The sequence below is a fragment of the Numida meleagris genome, chromosome 5 (genome assembly GCF_002078875.1).
Source record: "Numida meleagris isolate 19003 breed g44 Domestic line chromosome 5, NumMel1.0, whole genome shotgun sequence".
NCBI classification, from domain to species: domain Eukaryota; kingdom Metazoa; phylum Chordata; class Aves; order Galliformes; family Numididae; genus Numida; species Numida meleagris.
The window spans coordinates 30,263,295-30,288,527 of record NC_034413.1 but is presented as its reverse complement, the minus strand read 5'-3'; the positions used below and the strand labels follow the sequence as shown (position 1 = coordinate 30,288,527).

Below are 25,233 nucleotides of genomic sequence, written 5' to 3'. Positions count from 1 at the left end.
CTAGGAGATGTTATTCTAGATGGTTATCTGGTAATTGCAATGCCATCTGAAATTCCACACCAGGTCCTGCAAATCTGACCAGCATCTCAGAAAGTTACAAGGGCCATGCTTTCCTTTTCTGGAGGAAAAGACAACAGCAACCACCACCATGCAAAGCAAGACAAAATAAAACCCCATACCCATTTTCCTTCTGCTTTTTCCATACTGACAACCATAGTACATTTTCCTCCAGGAAGCCTTTGGGAAAAGACTAGGAAAAACAGTGGCCAATTTAGATGCACAATTCAAACAAAAGAAGAAATCTACACTGATCTTATGGAAAATGTCAATCACAACATTCTGCAGCAGCCAGTAAAAAAATATCCTCTACCGCAATTTCTCAGGGGCAGCAGTAAGAAGCACTCAGGTTGTCTCTCACCAGAAAAAAATAAATAATGATTCTGTATGGCTTTGATAGCCTGTAGTATAATAATTACAGAAAATAGAGCATGTCTGAAGATGAAAGAAATACATTTGGTTATCTCTGCCAATGTGACAGAACAGCATTTCTCTCCCTCATATATTTTGCAGTATTTTGTCTAGTCTTTTTTAAATTCCCAAAGATTGGTACTTCCACGGCTTTCAAACAGTTTCCACAGTACATTTTATTGGCTGAGATTGCCAGACAATGTTCAGATCAAATGTACACTTTTCTCCATCTCAGCCATTTTGTGCTACAGTTCATGGCAAAAAAAAAAAACCTCTTTATTTCAGCCCAGTGTCACTGTCACCAGGGGTGGCTGTAGTACTGCAGAGGACGGATTAGAGTATCCTGGATATCTGTGCAGTTCTCTTGCAAATACCTGTGTAGGTGAGTATTTGCAACACAAATAGAGGGAGAGGGAGCCTTTCTTCCACAGAGAGGGCAGCTTCCCAAGGGAACCTCTACTCCTCCAGAGCCCTCCAGTGACTTCTTGATACTGAAAGCAGTATGCTAAGGAAACATTGGGAACTAAATCTGGCAAACCTCACATAATTGCTTCTTTCCATAAATTACTCAAAATATAAGTCTGCATTACACACTGGAGAGCCCTGGAGATGAGGTCCTATGCGCATTACAAGACAGCAGGGTTCCTACATTTAGCACAGAAGCAGGATTAAGAAAAACACAACAAGCATGATCCATGAATAGCAGCAGCTGCCTTCTTATACATAAATGCTTAATTATGGCTCTTTTTTTCTTTTTTAATACAGTAATTTGTGTATTAATTTTGATTTTCCTAATTCTTCTAGTGTTTTTGTTGCTTGAAAAATAGCCAACAATGTGTACAGTGTACAAACACCACTAGATTACACAGTAGCCTATAAAGAGTTTTTAAGGCTATGGAGGATGATTCCTGCTACAAGTTCCATCCCATTCAAGGACAAGCAGTATGGTTTTATTTTAATAACCATCTTTACCTGGCCTGAACTCAAAACACACACTAAGATTCACTCTCATTCTGCAATCAAATTAGACATACTAGATTAATAAATTAACCTTGTACTTGGCATTTTGTTTCCCAGTGCCCAAGACAAATCTGCCATGGGAAAACAACAGGAAACAATCTTCTCCTCTAGCTAACCCCTATATGTCACAGATAGGAGTGGTGACAGTTCAAAATCAAGAACTTTCCTATGCAGACAATGTGTTGTTAACAGACAGCATTAGAATCAGTGCTCACTTGATCCTATGCCCACTTGGTGCATTTTGCTGAAGCAGTTTGTTGACGTTTTTTTGTGGTGGCTGTCTGTGCACCGACTTCCCATCCATCCTATTGCCTCCTACAGGGCAGGTACAAGAAGGAGCTGGCCTTGCTCCAGCCTTCAGTCAGGCTGTTTCTATGCACTAAGTGCTACTTCATACATACAAAGCCTTTCTCAGAAAGCCTCAAATGTTTTTTTTTCATGCCAAAGGTCAGTAAGTAGTCAAAAGTCAATATGCAAGAATGCTGCTGTATTAGTACTGAATTTCTCTGTTGTATTTCTGTTTTAAATTCAAGTCAAGAGAGGAGCACTGATCCATGCTCTTCTTTCCGTTTGGCTAAATTGTTCTGATGCATTACACTGCTAAACCTACTGAAGTCTCAGGTACAGTTGCATTTAAAGACTGCAGAAAATTCACACACTGATAAGAATGCTTGCAGTGCCCTGCTGTTCTCTGTAGGTGTGAGAAATCTGATATTTCTCACAGACGTTAGAAGCCCTTTGCAAATTATTCTTTACTTTTCTGCACAAGCCCCACAAGGCTTTTTTTTTTAAAATCTCTTGCCCACTACACAATTGCTTTGAATATCTGCACAGCTACCAGCTAGGTACTACCTCTTACTGATTTCAGCTACAACTCACATTGTTTTACTTAGCTGGATGCAACAGTCTTCCTAATTCCCAGAGAAGTCAACAGGACGGGGCTCTACCAATGAAGGATTTAGTACAGCCCTGATGAAAAGAATGTCTCAAGCTGGCTGGCAGCTAGTAACAGAACATGGTGCAGAAAACCAGAGATGGGTAGTCCTGGGGGTAAGCCCCGGTCAATGCGAAGCCAAGCAGCGCTGCAGCATCAGTGCTCAGGCCCTTGAAGTTATAGCGGCAATCCCCACGTGGTTTCCCTCCTGCAAAGCACCTCTCTGCTCAGGGACTTGCAGACCTAGTTGGTCACAGCCAGAACAGCTTTGGGAGTCCCAGATGACCAAAGCAGAGCTATGTTCCAGTATGAAGAGGATTCATGCATGCACATTTGCCTAGAGTTTGAGTAAGTATGAGTAAGAGATACCTCTATTATTTGCTAGATAGAAAGCTGTGACTCTATATTATCTTTATATACCTGACACATGTTTCACTTCTGACCCCCGAGGTACACAGAAATTGCACACAATAAGAAGAAAAAAGCAAAGCAAACACATGTCATGATAGCTTGATGATGCCTCTTGCCTAAAGCAATTTGATATAATTAGCCATCTCACAAGTAAAACCTTTTTATTTTATTCTTTCATCCATTTAAAATAAAAACTGTACAGTGGCATGGATAAATTGTCATTTTAATACACTTCGATGTTTGCAAGCTTTGAAATATCATGTTCAAATTTGTATGCAAATTTGTGTTTCCAATTACATACTCATTAGTTCTTCTGGAACTTCATCTTAATATTCAGAAAATGTTTATGGCTTTCTCTGTTGTTTTTCAGAATTGCTTTAGAATGACACCCGATGTATAAAAACCAAATGAAGAAATCCATTAACACTCAGTAACTTTCTTAAACATCACATTTAATTTCTAAGGATGTTTAATTTGTCACTTCAAAAAGTTCAATTATCTATGCAGACTTCATCTGATAGCATATTAAAAATCAAAAGAAAATGGTTTTGTATCTATAGCATTTTCATCCTCCAAAAATACCCACCACCATCCCCTTCTCACTTGAAAAGTCCGTCGTATTTTTCCACTATCTTTAAATGAATGTTTTGGTAGACATGAAATACTGGTTCACGTTCCTAGATGGAGCAAAATTGCTACTACTGCCTAGACTTCACTAGAATGAAGCAAATTTATAGCAATTATGAATACAGATTTTTTTCTAGTTACCTACCTCCATTAAAAGCATGAATAACATTTTAAACTCCAGAGTGAAGTAGAAGTCTTAGTGTCAAAAAAATGCAGTAACTTCCACTGCCAGGAAGATCAACTTTTGTACGACATCTGGAGCTCGCTAATAAGTAAAACACAGAGCACATAGAATGAGAGGAAGGAAGGGCTGGGAGGGAGTACGAGGACATCCAGAGCCTGACACCATCTTACCGAGCAGTGATGAGGTGGAAATGCACCCAGGCAGATGCTTGTCCAACCTGGTCCCACAGATCTCCACTCTCCTGGACATCTGGCAGGTCATCCAGGCTATCAACCACTATCAGATTTCTCCTAATCGTAGAATCGTTAAAGTTGGAAGGGACCGTTAAATGTTATCTAGGCCAACTCCCCTGCAGTGAACAGGGACAACTACAGCTTGATCAGGTTGCTCAGAGTCTGGTCCAGCCTGACTTTGTGTCTCCAGGGATGAGACATCCACCACATCTCTGGGCAACGTGTTCCTGAGCCTCATCACCCCCAAATTTGTCTGTAACAGCTAACCTCAGCCTCCCATCTTTTAGTTTCAAGTCATTCCCCCTTGTGCCCTGTCACTATCAGAACCCCTCCTGTTTGAAAGTGTCCTTCAAGTACTGGCAGGCCACACTGAAGTCTCCCTGGAGACTTGACTTCTCCAAGTTAAGCAAGCACAACTCTCTCAGCCTTATGGCTTTAAACTAAAAGAGGGGAGGATTTAGGTTATACATTCAGGGGAAATTTTTTACTCAGAGTGTGGTTAGACAGCAGCACAGGCTGCCCAGAGAATTTGTGGGTACCCCAGTGGGGGATGGCCACCCATTTGTGGGTGGCCAGGCTGGATGGGGCCCTGGGACAGCTTGCTCTGGTGGGAGGAGTTGGAACTAGATTATCTTTAAAGTCCCTTCCTGCCCAAGCCATTCTATTTATGGGTCTAGAGTCAGGGAAACCACAGATGGATTGGAGGTTAATTTGTTGAATTTTATGCTTCCTCTGGTTTTATGGCTTGGAGACATCACGCATCTATAGTTTTGGGTGGTACTGTGTGGAGCCAGGAGCTGGACTCAATGATCCATTTCTCTACACAATTTGTCAGAGCCCAAAAGTACTAAATGTAACAACTGGTAACGTTGCAGTGTCCTATTTAAGAGGATGCAGTTTGGAAGACAGTCACTGGAAATAATATGAACAATTAAGATTGAAACGTAGTGTACCTGTATATGCAATAGAAACTATGCAATATGATCAAGAGAGGCAGGGCTTTCCCTTTTCTTGCCCTTAAAGTGGATACAGCTCCACAAGGCTCCAATAAAGGATGCCTTTCTCAGCCTATCATCCTCTCCCTTCAGTTTAGCTAAAACTTGTAGTCCACAGAACAGCAGAGAAATGGCAAATAAAGGCCAACTTCATGAAAATAAAAGCACATTAGCTTTCACAGCTATTCCAAGCTTTTGGCGTCAGCAAAAAGCATGGTAAGCAAACATCACATTGGCTCATACGCATCACCATTCACACTAGCAGGCCTGAAAACAACATGCTTCTTAGCGGTAATAAATCTACAACAATGTGTTAAGAGTTTTTTAATTACTTTAAATTAACGCTGATCATCTTAATTAAACTTTTTTAATTAAGGAGTAAATCTGTGCATGAAACAGATCAATTTATTCTAGCATGCCACCAGCATACAAGAGGGATATTACAGAAACACTAGCAATGCAGATCTGCGTCTTGCTCCAACAGAAGCAGCTCTCTTCCTACAGGCAGTTCAGAGTGGGACGAGGTCAGATAAAATTTGTAGCATTGTATCACAGTCTGACATTTGAAATGTGCAATGCTCAGCAGAAATCTAACACTCAGTTTTGAGCATCTTCAAAACTAAGACACTGGCAATTTCTCCATTGCTCTAGAATCAGTATCTTAAGGTAAGCAGTTATCTAAGAGAGCGGGAACACGGTGAGAGTCCATAGAACTACTCTTTAAAATCATAAACAAATATTTATCAGCAGTAACTTTAAAAATATATGCATTAAAAAAAAGAAAAATAAGAAAAATAAAAAGATTTGAAAGTCTTCCTGGATTCATCTTCAGTTTTTTCAGCATTTTGGGTATGGCGAAAGCAACTACGTGCATGAATTACCAGTAATTTCAACATGAAGTGGAGGGAATAGAAATGCTTTTTACATTATTAAAAAGTACTACCCAAACACATTATTTCAGAAATGCATGTGATGCCATAAGTCAGGCAGGGGTGTGGGCACCACAGAGGTGCTTGCTCTCAGGGTTTTTTGCCATCTGCTGACATCAAAGAGAAAGCAAACATCACTCACAAACTCCCACCAGGCTGAGGCCAAGCCAGAAGGACCAGGCCTCAAAGCTGCACTCCATGGCCCAACTGCAGTGCGTGCTTGCACATCTGCAACACTCCTGGAGCGAGGGCAAGTTGCCCCTAGGATACATAAGCCAAGCAATCCCCAGGGCCTGAAAACTGCAGGGTTGTTTCTTTTCACCTCTGCCATATTTTAGGTCTGGGAGATGAGGGCATCTTCCTGGCTCCTCGCCCTAGAGTTAGCTCTCAGGGGAGCAGTTTGTTTGGATTGACAGCAGGAATAAGCTCCGAGCTCACTGTAAATACAGACGAATGCCTGCACAGTAAAGCATTATTGGAGTTCATTAGAAGTCACCCAATTCTCCTAGTCTAAATCATAGGATAAGAGATTAGAGAACAGAGGTTGCAGCTCAGTTTGTTCTATGGGATTCTTTTTTTTTTTGTTCTAGCCAGAATTTCTCACCAACTCAAGTTCATTCTAGAGAAGAATCTCAATAACTTTTCACGTCAAGGCTGTTTTTGCATTTAAAGCTACACTGAGTAATTCTGAAATAAGAATAATATTCATGTAATACTTCCTTCCTACATATTAAGTGATATAAAGTGTTTGAGTTTTTTTTTTTAGCAACATGTTTGTTACTTTTTAGTCTGCTCCCCTTACTGGAAATAAAAGCTAGAAGATCACACAGCATTCAGCTTGTGTCAAAAGCATTTTATAATGCCACTTTCTTAAAAACTGAATTTGGAATGGAAGGGTAGTTCAACAAACAGGAAGAACATGCAAGATCTTAGAGTTCTCCCACACATCTCTTGAGCAGCTCTCATGAAACAGTGCTGGACAGTGTCCCCTATGGCTTTCTGCACCTCAAACTCTAGCTTTTGAAAATTCAGCAAAGTTCTCATCTCCAGCTTTTATGTAGAAAACCATTTTCAGATAAACAAAAGGAAGCCTCAGTATCAAGTCTGTGAGCTATTCACCTGTGAATTCATCATTTGCAGCTATTTGAATTCCAGCCCAAGTGCAGGGCTTGGCAGTTTCTTTTGCTGAACTTGAGGAGGCTTTCATCAGCCCAGGTCCCCCTGAACAGCAGCACAACCAAGGGGCATCAGCCACTCCACCCACTAACCACCTGCAATCTTGCCAAAAGCATACTTCATCCCATCAACTGCATTATTAATTAAGCTGTTAAACAATAGTGACCATAATATCAATCACTGGGAAACACCACCCATGACCAGCTTCCAGCTGAATGCTCCGCTGCTGATTATGAATGATCGCATTTGGCCCTGCTTGAGCTTGGACCAGATGAACTCCAGAGGTCCTTCCAGCGATGACCACTCTGTGACACTTACACATTGCTTCTTCACAGATTACTAACACGTTACAACCATGTGAGATTTGTCAGGTAAAACTGCACTCCAATCTACAGGGACAAGTAACTGGGAGCACAGCTCCAACAGAACACCATTGCAGCATCTGTGATGAGGATGGTATGTCAGAAGTCACGGGCATCTCTCAGGCCAGAGAGAAACAAAGGCAATAAGTGACAGCCTCAGAGCAGCAGCCAGCTGGGATTATAACTGTGGCTGTGCCGGCAGGGCACAGAAGCTCCTCTTTAATAGGTTTGAGTTCACATAATCCAGAACTGTCTGATTTTCTTACCTTGATGATACACATTAGCTTTTTATGCACTCTGCTAAATAAAGCCAAGAAAAGTTCATATATTCGTTACTGATTCATGCAGAGAAAATCCAAAGGGTTATTCATTAGCTGACACGCACATGGTTTAAATGAGAATTCATGTAAGGAATTCAGCATAGCTATTTCTTTTCTACTGAAATGAAATTGGTCAGTAGAGTTAAAATCACATCAAGTTGCATAAGGTGTCTCAGTGAACAGAGGATTGCTCAGAATCCTCTGCCATATTTTTTCATTCTGAACATAGTTGAGGCATGCAAGAAAAGTGGTCTGGGTCTAGTACAAGGGGATGCTGAGAACCAAGACATGAGTGACATATCACACACAAAAATTCAGCACACCCTCATTGATCTTTAATGTTCCGGTTCTCACTCATGCATAAGTCTTATATCATCATAACCTCCTGGAAGATTGATTTACCTGTCCTATTGGAAGCTGCTTACTTGTCAGGATCTTGGCAGTTTATCTGCCACTAACCTTGTCTAAGAAGTTATTTTGTCATTCACACACAGTGACAGTTTTTGCACTGAAAAAAAAAATGTGAAGAGGTACATCCTATCTACTGCAGGTATTAGTTAAGGATGATGCACTTAGTCATAAAATTAAGCAAAACAATTCCAGTGAAGGAATAATGCTGTCAATCTTTCACTGAAACCTCAACCTCAATGTCAAAAATATTCTGATAATTGTCTAACAAAATGTGTATGTTCCTCCTCCTAAGTGCCTTTAACAGGTTCACTTGTTCACAGGGACTCTAGGCATCTCTTCAAAGTCAGCAAGCTCTCCCAGTTAAGCCTCACACTCCTTTGAGCATGCGGGGGGTTTCCTTCTGCTCCATTGTTAGAGGATTGCTGTGATAAAGTAATGAGTGAGTGAATCCTACAGCAATGCAAGCTTACTAGAGCTATTTCCCTATTCTTGATTGGTCTTTTCTCTCAGTTCCGTTTAGGACTTTTCTCTTTCTTTTTGAATTATCTGCCAGACTACAGCCACTCCTGGATCATGACAGACATTCAGAACCACTCCTGTTTTTGGTAGCACTGATTTATGAAGCTCTTATTGGGATAGACTTAATCTATCACAGGAATTGTTTTTTCCTCTCAGAACTCAGTATAGCAGATGTGATAAAGCACCTGTATAATAGGTTTTCTATGCTGCTGTTGCCCAAGGATGTGGTTTACCACACTCTTTGTGAGTTATGGCTTCATTCTGGGCTTAAGTAAGCCTGGGTAGGGTGAATGAATTACAAAAGTGGATTGTGGAGATGATAAACACACGGAGCACAGTGGCTCAAGCTCTCACTGAAAGGAACAAAGTGGCTTTTGACATTAGACAGCAGAAAATGTTGCTTGTGTAAAGATTGCTGAATGCAAATAATCAAGTACAGTAAAACACTGGAGATGAGGAAAAGATAGTATCGTAATTTTTTTTTCCTTTCCTACTCTGTCAGGTAGGACTAGAAACAGTCACCTCTGGGTTTGTTCAGCTCCATTTCCTTATGCTTTTAGACTCCAAGCCATCTTGCCCATTAGAAATTTATCAAAACTTGCTCACATGAAAATCTAAGTGAAAAATTTGACCTCACACTGGATTATTTGGCCAAAGATGAAATGTGTGCCACTTGCCACATTTAAATACTCCAAGATTCAACAGCACATCAAAATTTTTTTCAAGATAGAATACATAGATTTAACATCAACAGACAGCGTGTACCTTGTCTCCATCACTTTGCCTCCAATCCATGCTCTGTTGGAGCGCAGTGTGCTCGGGAGCACGTAGCTGATGATTTACTAATGATTTACGATGTAATCTTAGATGCGTGGAATGTGGTGTTTCTAGTGTTCTGTAGTTATGGTATTCTGTAGTTAACAACATGTCCTGTACATGGAGATAGCATGGGCAACGGTATTGTTCTCTGACATGCTTGGTTACATGGAACTTGTATCTTGGAAACAAGTATGCTATATAAGGGGCATGTTGCTACAATAAAGTTGAAGCTGTTGACTCACACTGAGTTGGATGGTGGCTTCCCCACACCGACCGGGGGGCAACCCTTTGGGAAAACTTGGGGTGTTTCCCAACAATGCTCTTTATAAGCAGAGTGCTTATTTCAGGAAGATGTGCGTCTTCATCTCATGTAGAAAGACAGACATGAGCGTATTTAATTTTTTGGTAGTTCACCAGATGAATTAGCCTGAAATACTCGATCATCAAGGTTCATTAAAAAGCTAGCATATGCATCAACTGGTTTCTATACGGTTTCTAAAAGCCTTCATCCATTTAATTTAACATTCATGGAATGAGACCCAGCAGCTGGGGAGTAGTGTCAGGAGGGGGAAGGGAAATATAGCCCGAAAAGGGCACTTTTTGCAATTTTATACAATTTATTGAGTATCCTCATCTGTAATGATTACACTAAAAATTCAAAAGACTCCCAAAGAAGATTTCCCTATTTATTAGAATCCTCTCACTAAGATTACAGATTGATACAAAATTATGTAATCTTTTCTCTGTGGCATGAAGCACGTAAAAATGAAATAGTAGTAATAGGTAAACACAGTAATATTCAGTACGTTCTAGAGAAACATCCAAAATGAGGTGGAATTGGTAGCTAAAAGCCCGGGGCAAAGTTAGATCCATTAATTGTTTCAGTTCATTTGTTTGGGAAGTACATAATTGGCTTGAATGAGATTCAAATGTATCAGATTTTTTTCCCCATTAAAAAAAAAAAGAGAATAATTAGAATAGTAGGATCATTAAGTTTGGAAAAGACCTCTAAGATCATCTAGTACAACCATACACCTACCAACAATACTGCCCACTAAATCATGTTCCTTAGTACCACATCTACATGTTTCTTGAACACCTCTAAGGACAGTGTCACCTGGGCACCCTGTTGGCTCATGTTCAGTTGAGCACTGAACAACACCCTCTGGTCCTTTTCCTCTGCACAATCTTCCAGCCACTCTGCTCCAAGCCTGTAGCATTACATGGGGTTATTATGACCAAACTGCAGGACCCGGCATTTTGTGCTATTGAACTTCATCCCACTGGCCTCAGCTCAGCGATCCAACCAGTCCAGGACCTTCATACCCCCAGGCAGATCGATGCTTCCTCCCAACATGGTATCATCTGCAAACTTAGTGAGGGTGCACTCAGTGCACTCAATCCCCTCATAAAGATATTAAACAGGATGGGCACTAATACTGACCCTTGGGGAACACCACTCGTGATCGGTCACCAGCTGGATTTAGCTCCAGACCTCAGTCTTTTACTTATACTCAGTGGTCACTTTCCCCTCCACATCCAGTAAAGGATGTAGATTCTCTTTAGCCCTCCTCTCACTGACAATATATTTGTTAAAAAAAAAAAAAAAAATTGTTGCTTTTTACTACAGTGGCCAGGTTGATCTCAAGCTGGGCTTTTGCCTTTCTAATTATCTCCCTGCGTACCCTAGCAACTTCTTTATACTCTCCCCAAGTTGCCCATCCCTTCTTCCACAGGAGGCAGACTCTCTTCTTCTTCTGGAATCTTAGCAGAAGTTCTCTGTTCATCCACACCAGTCTTCTTCTCCTCCTGTTCGTCTTACGGCACAGGGGGACAGCCTGCTCCTGTGCCATTAAGACTTCCTTCCTGAGAAACATCCAGCCTTCCTGGACTCCTTACCCTTAAGGACAGCTTCCGAAGGGATTCTCCCTGCCAGTGTCTTGAATAGTTCAAAGTCCACCCTCCAGAAGTCCAAGGAAGTAGTTTTTCTGACAATTGATAACTTACATACACTTTTGTGGCTAATCAGACTCAAGCTTAAAATCTCATTTTAGCTAACTAGTTTTTCAAATACATGCATTATTTTTAAGAAGCTACTGCTAATGTAACTACTTTTAGGGCTGAATAGAGACAATGTAGCTAAATCTGTGTAGTAGGTAGAGAATCTGCGCAGGAGATACAACGCGGTAGGGCCTCCCCTGCTCTGTTAGCAGGCATAGACGATGGGTGTTGACAAAGTTAACGAGGCTATATAAGACACTGTAAAGTTACAATAAACGTCATTTTGCTGCTCATTATATTGGTGTGCATGTGCAGTGAGTGGCCGGGGACGGGAAGTTCTTATAAGCAGGGCGACAAGAGAACGGAACTGGATGCAATGGATGCTGCAATCTGCTGCCATTAGAATACATGGAAGTTTTCCTCTCAGTTTTGCTTAATTCTGGTCTAGAAAGCAAAGAAAAACTGTCTAACAAACATATGTTCCATTAGGTTTCATAGCTCACCCTCAAAATCCACAGAAACAAAACAATATCCTATATGGGAAAGTTATTCTATCCATACTTTATCTCTACATGTAAAAGATATGTGAGCTGACGGACAAAATACCATAAAGCATTTTGGTCTCTATCTATCGCATCACTATTTTGGCATTTCACTATACACAAAACCAAGGAAGCCACTAATCTAAACTCAGTTGTTCACTGACATTTTCAACAGGAAGGTGGCCATCATCTGCCTCAAATCACTTCATTTATACACATCTGGATCACTACTGATAGTTAATCACAATCATCTCAAAGTATCTGAATTATCCATGAATAGTAACAGCACTTTGCAAGTTTATGGCTTCAGTTTCTAATATTCCCACATTTTCCAAAGTCTTTGTGTTTCTTTTGTATTCTGGAAGCTCCCTTAGATTTGAAAGCATTTAAAAAGAAAGGCTTCAAGGAAACAAGTAGCTTTGTTTTCCAAAAGGGATTTCTGAAACATCTTCTTCAATGATCAAGCACTGTGATTACATTTTCTCCACATTCATTGTTCTGCTTTGCTTTAGACTTTTTGAGTTATATTGTACTGGTGATCCTCCTTGCAAAGATTTGAATAAAAACACGAAAAGCACACAGTGATCTACATATGACTGTTTCATTGAAGTGCCTCACCCTTAAAGGCTCCTTTGTATCTGCTAATATTTATTCTTTTTCTGCTGCTGTAGATTTAAGGTAGGTTGAGTTTTCTTTTCCTATCATGCATAATTTCTTAATTTTTTTTTTTAATCCATCCACAAACAGTTTTAAAGTTCTCAAAATATACTGTCAGCTGAAAGCTTGTGGTATCAGTATGATTCTCAACATATTTTATCCAGCCCTATCTTATTATCTGAAATAGCCATTTCATCTGCCAGGAATGTCTTCATGCCACTTAAAAATAAATAGTAGCCTCAGATCATATTCTTTACTCCTTTTATAAGCAGACAGAATTCAGCTAAAGATAAATGTACACATTCACTTTTTTAAAACCTTCCAGACAACCCAATTTCTCTTTAAAGTGTTTAGAAGTGCAGGCTGGAATATGTCTAATATGTCATTCAGAAATGGAAAATCCATTTATTTTGTTTCTCATATCCACGAGTACATGTACTTTAACCTCAGAAAAATGATTTAGCACGAGTTTCAGAAGCCTTTACATTAAGCAGCTCCTATTCTTCAGTATAGCCCCTTAAGTAATTATGGGAAAATAGCCTTTATTCTTCAGCTAGGTTGATTCTAGTTTTGCATTTGTGGTTAGGTTTGTACCATACCATACCAATATGCCTTCAATTATTTTGTAGTTTTTGTTCTTTTCTGGATTAAGTTTTTACCTCTACTTAAGCACTTCAAATAATTTTCACAGATTATGTATATATCTGATGAATTTTCCCCAGTCAGTGTTTTAATAGATAACCTATTCTATTTCTCAGTATTCATGGTGATATTAACACAGACAAAAGAATCAAGTCAAAGGTTTTAATACTGTGGAAGTGTTACTATTATAAATCTACTATTATAAACGTACTATTATAAACGAGGTAATTAAGTTCAGCGTGGTTTCTCAGTGCATTTCACGTTATGTTTAATAAACAGTTGTGGACATAATAATCTAAGAGAGTGCTACCATGCTCTGAAGTGCTACTGAAAGCCAGCCTCATCGAACCCTTCAGCAGCCCAACACCAAGGCCGATTTGAGATTTGATTGTTTTTATTGAGACTCTCATAAGATGTATCAAATGAAATACCTATTTGGCAATTCATTCTCAATATACATCACAATAACTTCTCAGGCCAAAGACTTTAAGAGAGACCTTTAGAAATGTTTCAGTTTATCTTCTAAGTGGCCTAACATGACTTAAATAGCCCAATCATACGGCATGCTTCTCAGTAGCTATCTTTTTTTACAGAATGCAGAGTCTAAGCATTACGTCAAATAAACAAACCCCAAGAAAGGCTCATGCATCCTCAAACAATCCGGCACTCTCACAGCAACAGTTGGAAGAGACATAACTATATATACACTATAATCTATAACAAATATTGTTCAGATCCAGCCTGAGATCCACCACCTGCAAATACCTGGGTGTCATTTGTATGTGAGTGAAGCTGAGAACGTGCAATTGATTGCAAGATAAGTGCTTATGTGAACATTGCATATCCTACAAGTTCTTGTCTTGACTGGCACATCCAGAGGTTGCTTACTGCTAAAGGTTAAAAAATCCACAGACGTAGCCTCAGCACTCTGTACATTAGGAGAATTTGAGTTCAAATACGCGAAACAGTTCTTCAGTTTGAATAGTCCATCTATTTTCTCTTTTTGTTTCAATTCTATTTTTGCACATTTCCAGAAAAACAGCAAGCAGCAGCATCGGTTCAGTCACACTTCATTACAAAAGTCTGATTTAGCTGTTAGACATGGCAATGTGCTCCAAGTTGAATTTCCTTTGCTGCTTACAGAACAAAAGCGTTTCTCATCTATACATACAGAGCTACAGAATGTAATAGTGTAGTTCTCCTACTGAGTAAACTAAATAATTGCAGAGATATAAACACACATTGCTGATGAATTAGACTGGGCAAACCCCTTCATTCTAACTGAACATTCACGTGATGATTCATATCAGTCCTTCCAAGGAAAACCCCATGGTGGGATTACAACAGATGAGAAGATTGTATAAACACAGAGACTGTTCTTGGCAGACATTTCTCCCCACTGTCCTCTCTCTGGAATGGAGATGAAATGGTTGTGGATTTTAAATGCTTTAGAAATCAGTAGTTTGAAAATTCTTCCTAACAGTTAATATAAATCACCTCTGCTCCCTCCTAAGACAGCATTTCTTGCTTTATCTACATAACATACAGAGAACAAGTCATTCTCTTCCATTTTTCTGCAGTTCTGGTGTACCCCTCCTGTTCCTTCTTCCTCTTTTCATCCTCCTCTTTCTCTTCCAAACCCATACTTTTTTCTTCATTTGGCCTAAATAAATACAGGCTAAGTAAGTCCCCAGTTCAGTTGTATTACTTTCACATACCATTATCTTTTAGTTATAAAAATAGTCCTTTAAGAAATCGGCAGATTTTACCAAATGGCAATAACTGATCTGAAGAATTAATTACACAAAGTTTGTACTGATTTCAATTGTATAGTTTTGTTGAAGCTATAGGGCTTGGGAGATTTAACCACAGCCTTCTAGGGAAGTGGCATTTGCTTGAATATTTATGTATCTCTTTGGTTCAGACCTATTAGATGCTCTGCTTAAAACACTTATCTCCAGATCTGTACCCTGCTAATATCTGCATTAAAACAGAAAATGACAAACAGATCCTCACACACAGAAATGTGCTGCGACATCTTCTCTTCTGAATTATCCCCGGTTAAACTAAGTGTATGCCAAGACAAGTCCTATATTCTAGAATCAATTTTAGCAGGCATGTTGTTTAAGATCATTCTGAGTAACAGAGCTAAACAACAGAAGGAAGAAAAAATGTGGATCATTAACACTTGAGAGCATCTTCCCATTCTAAAATCACAGTTTTGTTACATCCTAAACAGAAGGAAGGATATGATTCCTGACATCTTCTAACAATGCCTTTGATTATGCCAGTTTCTTGTTTTGCTTTATCACTGTATTTTTCGGCTTGGTCTTAAGAAATTATATCATCATCATCTTGTCACTTCGCTGCCTGTTGCTGTGAGAACCAGCTGTATGATAAACAGGACATCAATCCCTTTTGTCTGCCATTTATTCTAGGAAGGTGGAGCAAAACATCTATGTGAAAAATGTAACTCTAGACAAACTCTGAGTCACTGTTTCATACAGGCACTTTTCTACCATTTCACAGCATCAAAACTTCCAGAGAGCTGTGATCCAGCCTGGAGTACCAGAGGGGTAGCCTGAGCCTCATCACCCCTCTCTACCACAGCAGGACCACTGAGAAGGACCACCCTAGGCTTGACCGCCTGAGCGCTGTGCTGCTACGCTGGCTGAAGAGCTTAAGGTCTTCTTAAGTAGACCTCTTTGGCCATGTAGGTTTCACCATGCGCCAAAGACCAGGAAGGATACAGAAATGGCTTGTATGGTAGTTACCATAATTATGCCATCCTCATCCTTCCTCCCTCCAATCAAGAGTCTGGGCTGCGTACCAAATAATTACTGGGCTTTAGATATGCAAACAAAATCAATAGATTTAAATTGATGCAATTAATTCCTTCCCCAGCCTCAAGGAGTATGGAGCTATACGCTTATGTTTACACTGCTAGGGAGCAACACCTTCTTAAAGGTAATCTCCTCCTCCTGTGGGGGGAATAAAGCAACAGCCGAACACTGTGGCTCTGTAATCAGGACATTTTGTAATAGTTGTTACCTCTGTGGTGCATTTCCTCTGTATGTCTTATAAGTAAGTTCCTTCTTTTTATCTTTAGAAAGAAAAAATCTAAAAATAAAAAGAAAAATGTTTGAAAAACAAAGCCATCTGTCTCAGAACTATCTCGTTCTTATGCTCAGAATTGTATTCTACTCCCCAAATACAAAATGTCAAGACCTCTGGGAATAAAAATTAAACCATCAGGATTAATTAGCACTACAACTGCACTTAAAGTACACGCACCCAAAGTGCAACTTCATGCATGCTCTGTTTCTCATTTAAATGCACAGCGCAATTTATAAAAATGTCCGGGCTTCTTTAGGGAACTAAGCATTGCTGACATATAACCTCCCCTTTAGCTGAGCTAATCAGTCCTTCCTTTTCCTTTCATATTACAGATACCTACTCACAGTTTGTTTTTCTGAGACCTTTTGAACAAAACCTCAGATGGCTTTTCCATGCAGTTCTATCTACCATTGAAAATCCAGATCACTTATCAAAGCGTTATCCACATTCCCCAAACAATCTTCTCATTCTTTTAATCTTTTTTTTGTATTTTTTCCTATCACAAAATTCCATTACCTTATCAAAGAGATGTGAAAACAGAGCTCTCACATATTATATTATGCTTATGTAGTAGAAATGCAGATGGCTCTAATTCAGCCCCTGCTAAATTAAAACAAGGTAAATTGCAGTACCCACAGAATTCCACATGAACAGGAAACAGCAGTTATTTAACTCATCTGCAAACTGATGATTCAATTTCATATGCATACAGATAATTGTGTAGTCCTCTTGTTTTAAATCTTTCACAGCCCTTGTTTCATCGTTTTCACTGAAAACAGTTGAAAACTCCACCAATGAAAGCTGGGTTTACTTTTTCTTTCTGTTCAACAGGCTTGTTAAGATATGCTGTTAATCATACAGAAGGCCTGTGTAAGCTAGATATAATGACACCGAAATAGCAGCAAGATCTTTCACTTGCAGATAGTAAAGCATTAAACATTAAAGTTGATTTACTAAAAGGCTTAATATACATAATAGTACAAAGCAGCTAAGAGAATAAAAATAAATTGGATTATACTGTTAGTGAAGAGAGCCAACAGAGGTAAAAACATTTTAACATGATGGTTCTTTAAAAAAAAAGATGAGAAAGAGGTTTGGTCAGTTAATCTCCGTAGCATTCTGGGTACTGTTTCAGCAGTGACACAAACATAAAGGGGACTAGGGAAGGATAGAATAAAGGCATACACTTAAAAGATAATTGACTCTATTGGCCAGGAAAAAAAAAAAATAGACCCTTATTTTTATTAATGCTTCTTACATTACTGTTCCTCCTGTTCATTAAGGGACCAAGTGTGAAAATTCAAAAGAAAAACATACCATTTTATTTATGAAATGACATGCTGCTCTACATGTAATTCATGAGGCAAATTCTACACTTTCATACAGAAGTTTCTGCTTAAATACAGCATACTACATTTTGCTTTTATGGTTTTATCACATCTATATCCCAAACTACCTATCAACAAATAGCTGTAAGGGTGAAGTAAAAGGTAATGCAAATGGAACACGTATGTAGATACACATATAGTTCAAAAGTACAATTCCACTTCCAAACTACTAACATTGTCATTTTTCAAATGCTTTATTCCCAAATTGATGTCAGATGCGTGGTATGAGCTGGCATTCACTGAAGGCTGCCTGTGCACATGGTAATGAGGCCATCTGCAATTACATTAAAACACATTAACAAGAGGAAGAGAGATTTTAAGGGATAGATGCACTCCTGGCTTCAAAAGCTATTCCAGTTATGGAGTTCAAGAATTGTTTTCCATAACTACAGTGATTTCCTTCTTTTGAAGGGTCTGAGCACTGCAGGGACAAGAATGGTACAGCTGCATCAGCCTCTTTCCTGGGAGTGGCAAGAGAGGTGGCTACACTGAAACTGCTAAGGAAGAAGGCAGAACATAGCCTTTGGCAAGCAGGTTAGTACAAGTAAGAGCTGAGGATCCTCACTAGTCAAGCAGACTTCAGTCAGACTGTGGTTATAGATCCAAATTCTGAATTAAGGTATTTTGTTTACATTAGGTCATAAACACACAGTGTTTGTTTCTTCTCTTAGCCCCTTGCTTTATAAGCTTTCTTCACCTTTTAATTTAAAACATCAACCCTCAGCATGGGAGTAAAATGTGATGGCAATGGAGTTCCTCATTTGAACCTGCCATGGGTAGGTAGTAAGTATGAACACCAGACAGAGGTGATAGAATCAGGCCCATATGCCTTTTGTACCTGTTTCTAGCTCGTAATCTTACTGAGAACTCTCATGCAACTTTTCTATTTGAGCAGAGAGAATACCAGTTCCTTCAAAATTTACTTTCATTTTATCAATCACATTATTACTCCAGGCCAGAGTCTTCTAATACATATACTTCAAAAGCTTTGAATTAGTGTTGCATAGAAGAAAATAATCCTGCTTATGAAATTTGAATATACCTAGGGATTCTGTATATTTGTTTTGTTCCCTGCTGTTGCATCATTAATCAATGACTCTTTCTGTTATTTTCCCCCATGAGATTTCAATACATCGTATTTGCAAATATTGTTTTTCTCTACTCATTCCAGACAAAAAATAAATGCATCTTTGTGATTTTAGTCCAGCATCCTCTTTCCTAGTGTCCGGTTATCATGTTAAAATAGCTGTGTTGAAAAAAATATTATTCTTACTAGTGTCTCCAGAGTTTCAGGCTCTAGAGGCGTAAGGGAGGAACCACAATGAATACAGGCATACTGCAAAAAGCTTGCTGTACAAAACTCTGAGGACAGACCTACCAGGAACACAATATGAAACTCTTCTGGCACAAAACTAGCATGGCAGCCCTACTTCATTCCCAATCCCTTCCAGATCTCTGGGCATAAACAGCAAGTTGCTGGGAAGACAGTCTATTTTTCAGCTGTCCCAGCCTCCAGCTCAAGATGTAATTCATGAACAAATTCCTCTATTTCAAAAAGCTACAGAACTGCGGGGGTAGGAAATGCCAGCTCATATTTTTTTTCTTGATAGTCTGCCACCATGGAAACTTGTAGCATCCTAGAGCTACTAAGCAATCAGCTATCTATTAGGTAAACTTCCAGCACATACAATAGCAAAAAAATGTGTGTTTTACTTTGCAGTTCAGCTAAACACTACACTCATAGTTTTTCTCTTTTCCCCTTTTGCAGAACGCATAAAATCATTCTGAGAGATCAAGTTTAAAAAAAAACAACCAGAAGTGGTCACGTAATCAGACATAAGCCTATCTCCTGTCTTCTTGCATATGTAAGTTCAGTACAAATTTTAGATTCATCAGATATATCATGTAAAGAAGCATAGCTGTTACTGGGAACATCGACAGCACTCTCCCACAGCAGTGCCTGCCTGGTCACCCTCATGGGCTGCCAGTGCTGGTCTCCCTAGGAACCCCTGGTTCTCCTCTGACTGGTGCCAAGGACTCAAGTATTAGGAGACGGAACAAAGTGCAGACATAAGCAGGGAAGATCACACACAAGCCATGTTTTTTATAAATGATTATCATGAAAGTTTTCTGGGGTACCTTCTTTCAACTTCATGTGTGACAGGACTTCATCTGCTGTACACCGTATCAGAGGCTTTATGTAGTTTGTAAGTAGCATATGGGCTTTTGCTCCTTTTTCTTTAGGGAGAGGATGGGAGAGTTATTTTTTTCAGTGAGGTCACATCCTGCAAATACACTTAACTATTAACTGTAAACATGCTTTGAAAAATGTACATTCTTGAGTCAGTCAGGAACCATTCATTCATTTGGCATGAAGGAAAAAAAAGGTGGGAAGAACATCTGAGACTCCATCTTGAGAAAGTGTTTCATTACAGAGTGTTTTTTCCTCATTCCTCCAGAAAAGAAGTATAGGAGAATTTTGTTCAACAAACGTTCCCTGAAGAATTTATTTGCTACAGGAAGTTCATCACAAATACAGACACTGAAGCTGGCAAAAGAGAGATTTTGCTGAAAGAGTCTAAAGCACTCTTTCCAGAGCATCGCTATTGCTTATTTGCATGTGTGAAATCCAACCTTTCTATATTGCCCATAACAAGCGTTTGGCCATGCCTCGTGTTCCCTCTAATGAGAGTGCCTAACCCCTAAAACCGAGCTACTCCAGCATCTCATTCCTCCAGCCTGCCCTGACCCTTTGCAAGCACTGATAAAAGTGTTCTGTGTTCAGTTACCCAAAAGTTAAGGGAACGAAGGGGATGGGGGAGGAAGGGCATGAAGCTGGCGCCACTGGGAAGGAGAATAGCAGGGAGGGAAGTAGATGAAATATTTTGTCTCTGGTTTTCAAATGGCCAGAGCCCTGTCTGGCACTGCCTGGAAAAGCACTCTTCTTTCATGCAGAGGGAAAAAGTTTAAGTGGATTATTTTGCCTCAGAAATTGATCCAGTTTTCAGCAATGGGATTCCAGGCAGTCTTCTGTCCTTCCATCAGAGCTAAGTAATAGTAGCTGTTCCTTCAGGAGGACAGGGACCTCATCTGTCATAGTTGTCTTTAAATTCTGAAACATTTTGTAACAGCAATACTATAGTGTAAATTTATATGTACAAACATGCGAACTGTGCGTGGGCAGAGAAACACATAAGCATCTGAGGTTCATCTCATAAAGCTGATGCTATAAGATACCAGATACTTTTCTTAGCTGCATCATGTAATGAGAAAGGGAAAGAACATCTGGTGGGAGGGAGCCAAGAGAACAGAAGAAAAACTGCACCTTGCTGTTATGAAAGTCCAATGACACAATGCCAGGCTCGGGTGGCTCACAGCCCAGGACTGCTTGAGAACAGATGGAATATAGCATGCTCCCTTCTGAAATTAAGGTAAATAAGGGAAACAGAAAATAAAAGGAAATGCACCTCAGATTAGTACTTCCTGATCTGCACTTCCTACGCCATACTTGATCCAAAACTCTTTCAAGTCTACAGAAAGTGCCCTACTGATTTCAAATGGATTTCATTCAGAGCCTAAAGGAGCAGTTAAAAACGTGGCACAGCAGAAAGCTTGCTGGCATCATGGCTCTGCGGGGAGGTACAGAGCTCAGCCTGGAGCCATATGTGTTTATCAAATGCTCCTCTTCCTTGGATTGCCCTTGAAACATGTTCTATCCAGTAAAATCCAGTGAAAAGACTTAAAATACCATTTCATTTGCATATATTTAACAGAAAAGCTAAGTGTTCTTCCAGAAGATTTGTGATTCAAATAATACCTCTCCTGATATCTGGAATAAGAGAATATTTTCTCTTTTTCCTGGCAAAAATATTCCCACAAGAGAATTATATTAACTCTGTATATTACTTGACATTTTGGTGCATTAACACTTTTTTTTTTACTCAATACTGTTATTACAATCTACATTTCTTTGGTCTTTCAACACCGCTCCTGCTTCCTAACAACCATTCTCAATATCCCCACAGATGCACATTCATTTCAGTTTTCTATAGCCGATAAGCATTTCATTTTTCCCTATAATAGCAATTTACTTTGATGTATTAAGAACATCCATCAAGATCTCTGCAACTACAGTCATTATAAAACAGCCCAATATTTATTTGGCTTTGTATCAAAAGGAGAATTCTCACCAAAAAAAAAAAAATCTATCATTCAACCTGCCTCTTAGTCCAGTTTTATGCTTATCAGATGGTTAAAATAGCTCCCTGGAGCTTTGAACATCATTCTGTCTGGAAATGAATCAAACAATAGTCCCTTTCCTCCCTCCTCCAAAATACCTGCACAACCTCCACAAAATATTTTTAAATAATGAAGAATAAACATGTAACCCATTATGTCTTCAACTATTTCATGTACTTCTGTGAGCAAGGTAGCAAGTGTAACACTGCAAGCATTTAGCTCTGTGGTACTTCAAGAGGACTCCATGCTGCCTGCTCCACATATCACTAATTATAGGGTCAAGGACAAGAAAAGATTAACACAGTTTAGATGCAGGACATATACAAACATTCACCATGAAAGCTATGATAAGATGCTAAAGTTTATGTGTCCCTGTTTGACAGAACAAAAAGTTTTCAGTATCCAGTTGTCAGAAAATGCTCTGCTGCCTAAGCAGAATGCAATGTAAGAAGCAAAATGAGCAGCAGAAGCATATTCAAGTGACATGTTCAATGGAACAAGAGCTGAGCAGAGAGCACAGCTCAGAGTTACTGCACAGACACGCTCTTTTAAAATGGCAGACAGACGGGCAGCAAGGGCTTTGGAAAGGGCTCAACAGGCTTAAGAAGAAATTAAAATGCCATAATTTAAAATGTGACAAAAAAAAAAAAAGCTTGATCAAATCTGCTGCTATGGCCTGCTTACAGATGAAGTTTGGGCAAGGGGAAATAGAATGCCTCCAAGGCTACCAGTGAAGCAAAAAATTACATTAGCTTTACAGCCTGAAGCATATTTGTTAGTATTTAACAAATTATGTGCTTCATTTAAATACTGTTGCTGGTAGCCAAATAAATTAAAATCACCTCATTAGGCTTAACATCAGTGAAGTTAAAAAATTAAAGGAGGTTTTTCTTACCTTCTGTCTAGGTATCTCTCCACTTGTATAGTCAGTGCCAGTAGGGACCGATGTCACAGAGACCTTTTTCCCTATCATTCGTCTCTAGGCATCCTGCACCTAGATGGCTGTAATGAAAGAGAAGACACACATGTGATTTCAAAGTACAGCCATGGTGCCACAATAAAAAATACAATCACTCTAACGTCCTAAATGTAACAGCCTGAAGAATTTTGTAGCTCAGAAGGCCCATATGGTGCCCTCTGGTAAAGGCAGACTGTATTTTGCCAGCATTTCATGTGACATGTAGGTTTCATAGGATTATTCCTATGTGGGGAAAGAAGGGAAGTTGGAACAACCATCTACTACTCTTTTCCTTTCCCTACATAGACCATGACTTCTAACAAGTTGTTTTGTTATGCGTGTCTTAGGTACTCCATTTGTGACATGAAGATAAAGGCACTATAAACCCAGATTCAGATTCTAATCCTTCTGGTCACCAGACAGCCAGCACAGCTTTACCAAGGGCAGATCATGCCCAACCAGACTGATGGCCTATGATGGAGTGAAGGCACTAGTGGACAAAGGAAGGGTAACTGACGTCATCTAACTGGATTTCTGCAAGGTCCCATACCACAGTGAATCATAAAGGTTGGAAAAGACCACTAAGATCATCAAGTCCAACCATCAACCCATCTTCTCCACGCCCACTAAACCATGACCCTAAGGGCCACATCTACAGGTTTCTTGAACGCCTCCAGAGACAGTGACTCCATCACTTCCCTGAGCAGCCTGTTCCAATACCAGAACACTCTTCCAAAGAATAAATTTTTGCAAAGATCCAACCTGAACCTTCCCTTGTGCAACTTGAGGCCATTCCTACTCATCCTAACACTTGTTACCTGGTAGAAGAGGCCAACAACCACCTCGCCACAACCTCCTTCCAGGTAGTTGTACAGAGCTATAAGGTCTCCCCTGAGCCTCCTCTTCTCCAGACTAAACGATCCCAGTTCCCTCAGCCGCTCCTCAAAAGAATTTTGCTCCAGACCCTTCACCAGCTTTGTTGCCCTTCTCTGGACATGCTCCAGCACCTCAACATCTTTCTTGCAGTGAGGGGCCCAAAACCGAACACAGTACTCAAGGTACAGCTTCACTAGTCCCAAGTACAGAGGGACAATCACTTTCCTGCTCCTGCTGGCTACACTATTTCTGATACAAGCCAGAATGCTGTTAGCCTTCTTGGCCACCAGGGCACACTTGTTGGCCAGTCTTCTCCCACATCAACTTGTCTTACAGCATACAGGGTCAGTCTGCTCCTCCAATTTCCATCTTGAAGAATGTCCTGCCTTCCTGGAGCCATCCTTATCTCTGAACTGGAAAGATATGGATTTGAAGGCTGGACTATTCAGTGGATAAAGAATTGGAAATCTTTATTAGGAAAGAGACTTTATGTAGCACTTACTAAGTATCTGCAAAATATGGCAAACTCTGGAAGATATCCTGACAGAAGGAAAGAATTTCTTCTTTCTTTTAAATAGCTCATTCATTCTGGAATGCTGTTTGGGGAAACCAAAATCTTTGCAAATTTGCATCATGTGCAATAGGCATGACAAGGAGAATATTTTGACATTTTCTAAGTTAAGCATTTTGATTTTTAATTTGAAGTGTTATTTTGGGGCCCGGTTTAGCACATTCCATTATTTCTTTTTAATACTTAGTGTTGAATAAGATGTGTTATTCAATCAAAACATCTTTCTTTCTTCTTTCCCTGGGATTTATGTTTTGCCATGGAACAAGAAACATTTGTTTCAGGTCACCTAGTAGTAACTTCTCTAGAATGATTTGCACAGCCCTACTCAAGGAATATTCAAAAACTTGTAGGATATTTCCCCAACTGTGCTACAGAATAAAATGGAGACTGCACAACTGACCAGATATCACTAGTACCAATATGGCACAACATTTAACCAAGTATTTAGGATTTGCTATTCCTAAGCACCAATTTCCTCTTGAACCAAGAAAAAAAGTTGCATGTTTCTGATTAAACATCTTCCTAAAGGCTTTGCCAAGTCGAGGTACATGAATTAAATGATAATGAGAGAATCATAGAATGGCCTGGGTTGAAAAGGACCTCAAAGATCATAGAGTTTCAACACCCCTGCTGAGTGCAGGGTTACCAGCCACTAGACCAGGCTGCCCAGAGCCACATCCAACCTTGCTCTGAATACCTCCAGGGACGGGGCATCCACAACCCCCCTGGGCAACCTGTTCCAGTGCGTCACCACCCTCTGTGTGAAAAACTTCCTCCTAATATCTAACCTACATCTCCCCTCTCTCAGTTTAAAACCATTCCCCCTTTGTCCTA

At 39.7% G+C, this 25,233-nt stretch overlaps 1 long non-coding RNA gene across 3 annotated transcripts in view; it reads right to left on the bottom strand.

Moving 5' to 3' along the window:
* LOC110399834 overlaps positions 1-25,233 on the bottom strand; it is a 210,668-nt gene that overhangs the window by 156,784 nt on the left and 28,651 nt on the right. For all 3 annotated transcript variants that reach the window (XR_002439434.1, XR_002439432.1, XR_002439433.1), the window contains exons 4-5: positions 22,890-22,996; positions 21,081-21,175 (exon numbers count right to left, since the gene is read on the bottom strand). This is a non-coding gene — a long non-coding RNA (uncharacterized LOC110399834). The remainder of the gene's footprint in view (positions 1-21,080; positions 21,176-22,889; positions 22,997-25,233) is intronic.